This window comes from Culex pipiens, chromosome 2, assembly GCF_016801865.2.
Source record: "Culex pipiens pallens isolate TS chromosome 2, TS_CPP_V2, whole genome shotgun sequence".
NCBI lineage: Eukaryota > Metazoa > Arthropoda > Insecta > Diptera > Culicidae > Culex > Culex pipiens.
The window spans coordinates 115,833,793-115,843,661 of record NC_068938.1 but is presented as its reverse complement, the minus strand read 5'-3'; the positions used below and the strand labels follow the sequence as shown (position 1 = coordinate 115,843,661).

General features: G+C 36.6%; 1 non-coding gene across 1 annotated transcript; it reads left to right on the top strand.

Moving 5' to 3' along the window:
- Positions 1–305: 305 nt before the first annotated feature.
- Trnaa-cgc (transfer RNA alanine (anticodon CGC)) lies at positions 306–377 on the top strand. Its single transcript has one exon. It is a non-coding gene; the product is annotated as a tRNA-Ala (tRNA).
- The last annotated feature ends 9,492 nt before the right edge of the window (positions 378–9,869 follow it).

Sequence of the window (9,869 nt, the reverse complement as noted above, 5' to 3'; positions counted from 1 at the left end):
AAAAATGGTTTTTCGTGATTGACTGACCCTTTTGTTGTTGTTTGTTGACGCTGATTCTGATAAACCGCAGCCGCGAATAATTGCTCTACCGTCCGCAATCAATCAACGGCCATTTGCGTTTATTTTTTGAGCTGTCGGTTCTGGTTTCAAAATGTTGAGTGGTTTGTTCCGGAGTCAAACATTAGAAAATTGATGGCTGAAATGTTTGCCGCCAGTTTTGCTCAACCAACATCTGTAGCGTTCAAACATAAATGGACACGGAAGAATGAGAACAGTTTGTGCGATTTCCTCTTCATCCCGTACACGGGGATGTAGCTCAGTGGTAGAGCGCTCGCTTCGCATGTGAGAAGTCCCGGGTTCAATCCCCGGCATCTCCATAACTTTTTGATGCTTTTTAAGTTTTTCTATCTTTATCTTTTTATAGCTTCATAATGCCGTTGCAATTTGTCTTCAATAATCGGTTAACAAGGAAAGCTTAATTGAAGATTTTTAAAAGAAGATGGGAGAGTTATCAGGTAGAAACGGTTTAAGATATATTTTCCAGTCGATTAGATGTCTTTGGCAAAGTTGTAGATTTGATGAGGTTGATGAGGAATTAAAAATATGAATTTTCCAAAATTCATATTTTTAATTTTTCAATTTTGTTGAAATGTGTTAGGCAGAGCGTCAACAAAAAGAAATTCCCGGGATATCCCGTAAAAAATGTCCCGTTTTCCGGGGTATTTGTAAGTTTTTCTTAACTTTTTGTCACCAGAAAAAAATAATTAGAGGACATAATTTGATTAGATTCATAATGATCTGTTGTCCATATTGAGCTAATCCGCTCTTCTGCTTATTTGTTGGGCAGCTAATAATACGCTATTATGGAATGAAAATAAACTATTTTTTTGTGGTATCCTTTAGTAACGAAAATGCTTTTTGAATAGGTTCAATAAACCAAATTTCCCTAGGGGTTAATCACTTCGAGTATACTGCATACGCGTATCATACGCACATAATATTCTCATTGACTGCATACCGTATTGACGATATAGACCCCATATTCGTCGTATTTGAGGTCATATCTACCCAAATATCAGCGTGAATATCATACGCGCATAATACTCGCGCAGTATTCCTTGGCTGCATACCGTATCGACTCCAATATTGGCTTCATATTGGTGCAATATCAGAAGTGAATTGCCCTTTGAAATTTCCAGTTTTTGCTTTTTGGGTGTGTTTGTAACCGCCTTGAGTCAGGGTGTTAAAAAACACCCAAAAAGCAAAAACTAAAATTTTGGTTGATTGTTTTTAAATTATATAAAAAATAAGGTACTATCCCATTCCGACCAAGATCAACATTTAGATTTGTTTAACGTTTTTGTTTACCGTGACCAAATTGGATGAACATTGAACTGCTATCATAACAAAACCAAAGAGGGTTTGTTTAAGGGGTTACATACATGTAAACCATAAAAAATGTCAGAGGTTGGTATAAACCTCTTTTTGCAGTACATTAAAATAAACATTTTCATCTTTTAGCAACACATTTTTAGAACACATTTGATTGTGTCTTCGCTGAAATATAGCTATTTTTAGTTAGCAGTTTCAAAAAACGGGTGCCACGATATCTCAACACTGCTTTGACCACATCGGCTTAACATTTTGGTGAAGACTCGTTAAGCTGGTTCCATTTGCATGACGAAGGCCGATTTTCAAAAAGTTTTTTTTAATGATAAAATATTTTATGTTTTTCATATAAAAAATCCTAAGTTTTTGATTTTGTATTTTTTTTAAAGCAAAATCCAAATCGGGATTCGTCATGCACACGGTATATGTCTTGAGAGTCTTCACCCGAAATTTTAGCCAATTTTGCCAATCTCATCTCGAGATATCGTGGCACCCGTAAATCAACGCGGTGTTTAGAGAAAAAACTCTCACAATGTTTGCAACTTCGCTTTACGCATGGCAAAACTTTGAACATAAATTGTGTCTAACTCAGTTTAATCATAAAATATCATCATGAAGCTTTCAGGAGTGTTTGAAATCATTATTTTAGTTGATTTATTAAATTTTCTGTTATATGAAATATTGTGATTTTCTACTTGTATATAACCCCTTAATAGTATTTTAGAAATTACAGTTTGAAGTTTACTATTATGAAGCACTGGAACTACCAAGGACGTAAAAGGAGTTAAATATGAAAAAAACATTTTTCGTTTTTTTCCAATTTTTACGTTTTGAAAATTCTTTCAACCTTATTATGTTATTAGACTGAATACCATGTCACAAAAACCATACTATAAACGAAACCACAAGCTGCAACCAGTAAAACTTGTACTGGAATAAATTATTTGCCATAAAAAAAACATAATTTCTGTGTTTTATATGTCAATGTCATTCTTAAAAATATTTTTTCAAAATGTTCATTAAAACAAATTCAAAATCAATTTTATGGTTGTGGAGCATGGATTTTCGTGTCCAAACACATTGATTAAAAAAACATCGCAAAAAATACTAACGAGCTTGAAAAATTTCTTGAAGTTGCATGATTTTTTACAAGCAGTTAAGCCATTAAATATTCCTCATATCCATTTTGATCATTTAATTGCTGTTCTATACAATTATGTTGCAAAATTTGAATCAGAAACAGGATTCGAATAATTTTAAAAAATAATTGTTTTATGAAAAAAAATAGAAATTTTAGTTCAAAACATTATTTCAATTTTTAATGTGTACTTAAATTTGCAATCGAAGAGTAATTTATAGATATTTTGACAAAATGCACTGTTTTTAAGATATCGTTACTTGTTTGCTATCTTGTGACATTTCTGCTGTTAAATGAAGTGACAATACAGCCACTTAAAGTTTAATTTGATCTGGAATATTCCCGTTGTTCGATTTTCAAAATAGTATCCATGATTGTCCATTCCTGATTATTTTTTTTATATGTTCGACTAGAGTCTAGGTACACAAACTTTTATGAATATTTGAATCTTTCAGATTTTTTTTTTCATGGAGCCACCTGGAACTTAAACAAAATGAAAATAGATTTTTCAAACAAATTAATGTAAAATAAATTCAAAACACTATTTAACTACGACATGAGCCACCACGCGCCTCCACTCCACGTACTTTCAATAGGAATACACGTTTTATATTCTGAAAACAAAAAAACGCAATTTCCATAGATAGACCGATTCTTTCGTGACGGGACAACGTTTGTACGCATATTTTTTCAGTTTTTTGCGGATAACTTTAAAATCGGTGGGATAAGGTACCAATATTTATACAAATTTGGAAAGTACATTAAATTTCCAATAAGATTCACTCCAGCAAACATTTAAAAACACAAAGTTTGAGTCAAGAGAGATACAAATGTAGCGTGACGGGACAACATCGTACAATTGAATCATTTTGATTTTTATACACAAAAGTGAAGAACTCTGCTCTCCTAGTGAGTTTTTGAAAAAAAAAATTCTACAGTTGTTTTGAAAATGAAATGCTTCCTGGATCAACAAAATTTGTTAAATTTTGTTGATTTGACAGGTACTTCTTTTCGTGACGGGACAACGCAGATATTTTGCAAAAAAGTGTTTTGCTCGCGTTGTCCCGTCACGATATTAAGCAATTGTGAGAATTTCTACTGACTAGTCAACTTCAACTAATTTCAGGTCGCTGAGCTCGAATATGACCCCTAGAATACTCCAAAGTATTCAGGAATTGTGCAATCCAAGATGGTGGCCAATATGGCGGTGCTAGAATATTCGATATTTTTATACAGAAATGTAACCGGCAATGGACAGGTCAAATTCAACTAAGGGTTGCTGAACTCGAATATGGGCCCTACAATACTCCAAAGTACTCAGGGAATGTGCAATCCAAGATGGCGGCCAATATGGCGAAGCTAGAAAATTGGATTCCATTCCCTGAGTACTTCAGAGTATTCTAAGGCTTATATTCGAGTTCAGGAAACCCCAATTTAATTAAATTTGACCTGTTGACTGCCTGTTACATTTTTGTATAAAATTTTCCAATATTCCAGCTTCACCATATTGACCGCCATCTTGAATTTCACATTACCTGAATACTTTGAAGTATTCAAGAGGTCGTATTCGAGCGATCCCAAATTAGTTAAATTTTACGAGTTGATTGAACTTAAAAATCCTTTTATGGTGGTTTTGCATTCAGCCGCCATATAAGACGCCATTTTGAATATCTCGCTTCCCTTTGAGACTCAGGAAAACCAATTAGCCAATTTGGATTCAAGTAGGTCGATGTTGTCTAGATGGATCAAAAACTGACTTGTTAAACGATTTGCTTCTAGACACGAGAAATGAGCACCTTTTTTTGAATTCGTGCCTTGACCAAAAAAATGGCGTGACGGGACAACGCAAACTTGCGTCAGTCGTAACTCTGGTTCCTTTTGAGCAATTTTCGATTTCTTAGAAGCATTTTAAAGAGTTTTCAAATACAAAGAGAATCCGAAATATGCTCCAAATCCGATTTCCCGAACCATTGCAAACTAAAAAATTGTAATTTTTAGTGGCGGAACAACGCTTCCATCTACCTCCTTTTTAAATGTCCTGTAAAATTTTATACCTACAGAATCTGCTTTTATCAATAAGAGGGCTTAAAAAGAGTCATTTTACTATAAAATTCCGTTTAGAAAGATAAAAAATCTACATTCCATCCATTAATTTGAGCAATTATTTTAAAAAAATGTCAAAACTAAAAATTTCCAGCATTTAAACATTTTACAATTTTTGCTCATATGTTTAGTTTAGAATATGAACTTTGGTGTGGAAATATGTTTTTGTGTGGTTAAAATATTTGGAAAACATAAAAAAATATCAGAACCATCCAAAGTTCAACTTGAAAAAATGACTGCTTGGCAAACAAGTGCTAAGAATCGGTCGATAGAATATTTTGGCAGGATTTTCATGGAGCTTAATTTGAATTTTTAATGAAAATATTTTGTCTGGTTCTAGTATTATAACAAATTTGAATAAAATTCACCACTCCTTTCAAATTCATTCTAGTACAATTTAACATTCAGTGAAATAGTTTCGTGCCTGTTTGGATGTGGCACCAATTGCCTTCAGAAACGCCGTCCGCTTCGTTGCGTCAACAACGATTGATATCGCCGTCACTGCCACTAGCGCTGACGTTATGTCGTTCACCGGTGACACATTTCGTTTGCACTGATGCCTAGTCCTTGTCACTCGTAAATACATAAACATCCACATAAAAGGCATAGGAAACCCCTGCGCGCTGCCTGGTGGCGTGTCTTCACATCTCTCCTCTCGCGAGGACTGGATTACGACGACGCTGTGATGCTGGCTGGTCGGTTGACGGGTCTGGCGCGTTCGTTTGAAGAGGAGTTTCACATGAGGCTGTTTGTGTTTTATTTAAAAGTTAAATGAATTTAGTTCAATTAGATACATTTGTTTTTAGTTTTAATCTGGTTTCTGGGAAAACTTAGCTGAACTGTTCAATTAAACATAAATGTAAATAAACAAGTGTGAATGTGGAGCCTTTCAAACGAATGCGCCAACGGTTGGCAGTTTGGTTGGTGATGCGTTGCTTGCTGCTGTCTCGCATGTCGCCAAAGACATCAGCACCGAGTGTCGGCCAGCAAAGCCGTTGGCAAATGTTGTGACAAGTGACAGCTCATTTCCTTGTTAAGAGTGACAGCAAAATGACATGTTTTGTAATATACAATTTGGATCTCGCCGAGGAGAGCGTTCATTAGTCCACGTGTAAACAAAGCTAGTTATTTTTGAAGATTCTGTTCAATTTTAGATTATAAGTTTAGACTGAGATTAATTATTAGATTTTTAGATCGAAGTATGTATGTTCAATAGAAACAACAGATATCTTATTTTGTTGTTAATTTGAACTGAGTTGTGTAACAATTTTTTTAGAAATATAATACATAGTAACAAAATATATTGTTTTGGGGGTTTACCTCAAGTTTAACCTTAATTTTAATCAGTGCATAAATCTCACGGACTTAACAAAAGCCGTAATGTATAGCAAAAAGCTTGACCGAGCACATCTTTTGTTGGTCGATGTGAGCTGTGAGTCCAAGAGCAAAGCCCCATTCCATTTCAATAAAACGCCAATAAATTATACGCATCCACTAAATTTTCATAACAAACATTAGTTTTAAATTTTTATGGAAACACTTTATTTACGTTTTATATCGAATGAAAAAGCCATTCCGTCTGCATTTCGGATAACAGCTTTAATTTATCGTGATAATTTATACGTCTTTTTAGTGGTTGTGTGCGCCTCCGCCCTGCCGGCCTGGCCACAATGTTCCAACGGGGTCGTCGGCAGCCTCTAAAAAAGACACCCATCGAACACACCGAAGTCGACGTCGGTAAACTTGAGAAAGAGTGAAAATCACCAGCTCGTTCGGTAGTAGGAGATATGGCTTCCTTTTAACGACGACATTTCGGCTACAAACGATTGCCGAGAAGTGAGCAAGACGACGACAAAATTAAGTATCTTTATTACGAAACTAATTTAAATTTCGAGTGTCATAAATAAGATGATTCTGCTTTAAGAGGCTTTTTTTTCTCTCTTATTAATAAATATATTTCTACACCATTTAACTTAAGTTAATGGTGTCGCTGATACAGAGAAGCGAAGAAAATGGTTTAAGATGTTATTTTTAATTAACCTTTCCGAGGTCGCCCTTGGCCACTGTTGTGGTCACAGCAGAGCGGCCAGCGGCAGCGGACACGAGTCGTTGGTCGTGGGCTGGTGGACACCACAGCACAATCGAGAAGTCATGTAAAGTTGTGCTAAAAAACGAAACAAGAGGGAAATATACGAGTTGAGTATTCATTCGATGATCACCCTTTTTTTTTTTTTTTTTTTTGAATTAAATATACTTTATTGAATCTTTCTTATAATAATTACATTTGGTTTACATAATAAGTGGTCAGCTGTGGCTCTTCAGCTTTAGTTTGCTTTTCGTGATTTAAACACTGTTCATTTTTATAACTTTAAAAGTATATGATTTATCATTTTTGTAACACTAGGTACAATGAGGAAAAAAAAAAATGTTAAGAAAACATAACCTAACCTAAAACTAACTTAATCTTACCATAAACTAAACCAATCCTTGAATCAAGGGGTATTCAGATATAGCACATTTTTCCCTGAATTTCAAACATTTTTCTTGAATCTTCTGATCCAACATTTTAACTTCTGCTAATTCATGAACCTCACTTGATCTTGTCCAGCCAGGAACATTCAAAACCATTTTGAGTACCTTGTTTTGGACACGCTGGAGCTTCAATTTATGAGTTCTAGCGCAACACTCCCAAACAGGTACTGCATACTCAATAACGGGGTAAATTATTTGTTTGTAAACTGCTAGCTTATTTTTCAAAGATAGCTTTGATTTTCTGTTAATTAAAGGATACAAACACCTGATGAGAATGCTGCACTTGTTCAATATTTTATCTACATGCTGCCGAAACAATAGTTTCGAGTCAAGTATGAGACCTAAATAGACAACTTCCTTTGACCAGGGTATCGAAACATCATTCATTTTTATCAAAACATCATCTTTTGGGGCAAATCTGGCCGATTTGGAAAGTGGAAAAATGATGGTTTGAGTTTTGGCTGCATTTATGCGAATTTTCCAGTCGCCAAAGTATTCGGAAAGAACGTCAAGACCCTTCTGAAGACGGCCAACTAAATATCTGGTTATTTTACCCTTATAAATAACGGCAGTGTCATCAGCAAAAAGTGACAACACACCATTACCAGGAAGAGTAGGCAAATCAGATGTAAAAATATTGTACAGAAGTGGGCCAAGAATACTTCCTTGAGGAACCCCAGCATCAATGTTGAATAATCCAGAAGCAATCCCATTTAGAAAAACCCTGAACGATCTCTCCGAAAGATAGTGCTGGATAATTTTGATAAGATACATTGGAAAACCGTATAAATATAGTTTATGTATCAAACCATCATGCCAAACATTGTCAAAAGCCTTCTCAACATCCAACAAAGCCATAGCAGTTGATTTAGACTCAAGCTTGTTCTGCTTGATGATTTTGGTTACTCTCGTAAGCTGATGAGCAGTATTATGTCCCTTTCGGAAGCCAAACTGCTCGTTCAAAATTATATTATTATCGTTGGTAAAATCCAAAAGCCTTGAATAGATGACCTTCTCAAAGAGTTTGGACAGACTACTCAAAAGACTAATGGGGCGATAACTTGTTGGCGATGTTGGATCTTTTTGAGGCTTCAAAATTGGTATGACTTTGCCCAGATTCCAATTGGTGGGGAAGTAACCAAGTTGCAAACATTTATTGAAAATATTGGCTAGATGTTGAAAGAACTGATCACTCTGTTTTTTCAACACCAGATTAAAAATGTTATCAAAGCCTGGAGCTTTCATATTTTTCATTTGTTTTACTGCAACTTTGACTTCCTCACCAGAAACATGGGAATCTGCAGGAAATTCAAAGGTAGAGTCATTGATTGTTGAAATACTATTGGCAACTGATGTTTCTTTACGGCTGGTCATGGAAGCGCCAAGATTATGTGAACTAACAAAATGAAGCCCAAGTGCATTTGCCTTTTCCTCGGATGTAATCAAAGGAGAATCCTCAACAATAAGAGGAGGAATAGGCTTTGGTTTGTTTTTAAGAACTTTTGAAAGTTTCCAAAATGGTTTTGAATAATTCCCAAGCTGGCTTACATGTTTTGAAAATTCTTGATTTCTGATATTGTCAAGTCGGTCTTGTATGATTTTGTTCAAATTGTTAACTGAAATCTTTTTGTCATAGTCCCCAGTCCGTTGATATTGTCTCCTATAAACATTCCTGAGTCTAATCAAGTGTTTAGTATCTACGTCAATATCAGTTACCTTAAAATTAACAGGAACCTCTCGAACGTTGGCAGCCTCTGCTTGGTTGATAGCCTGCTGGATCACCTCCAGCGAACGATCAATATCGGCAGAAGTTTCCGAGTGTTGATCATAGTCGATGTTGCTGTCGACCACTTGCTGAAACTGCTGCCAGTCAACGTTGTGGTAATCTTTCCGGGTTGGTTGCCGCTGCGGAGTAACGGATGCTCCAACCTCCACAACCACCGGATAGTGATCAGAACTCAACTCTTCAAACACCTCAGGATGAGCCACGTTCTCAGCCATATTGGTAATGAAGAAGTCGATGATTGAGTGATTCCCAGACCGAGCCACCCTCGTTGGACGATCCGGACTCACAACGTTGTAGTATCCGTTTTGCAGATCGTTGTGCAGAATCACTCCGTTCCGATTCCTCCTGCTGTTGCCCCAAACTTCATGCTTCGCGTTGAGGTCACCAGCGATGATGTACTTTGCGCTCCGCCGTGTCAGCTTCTGGATATCGCTCTTCAGTTTTGCTGCTGAACCATCTCTGGCATTCACCTGACGTGGACAGTATGCAGCAATGAAGAGTACTGGGCCAACCGAAGTGGGAATTTCCACTCCAACGGCCTCGATGATGTCCAGCTTGAAGTGTGGCAGCCGGCGTGGCTTGAGATCACGATGAACAGCGACAAGCACACTTCCTCCTCCAGAGGTGGTCCTATCGAGCTGCGTCGCGATCTTGTAGTTTTGCAGATAAACTTTTTCACCGGGCTTCAGATGAGTTTCCGTGATGGCAGCTACGTCGATCTCCTTCTCGCGAAGAAAATCCACCAGCTCTAAATTCTTCCTCCTAATGGAGCAAGCGTTCCAATTCAGCAGCTTGAGGGACCTACGATCCATACTGGATGACGAACGAGGTCAGCACTTCAATCTGCTGGGTCTTGGTTTTGCATCCACGCAGTGCAGCGGACATCTGTTTGAAAATATTGAGGAGTTCGGTTGAGGTGTA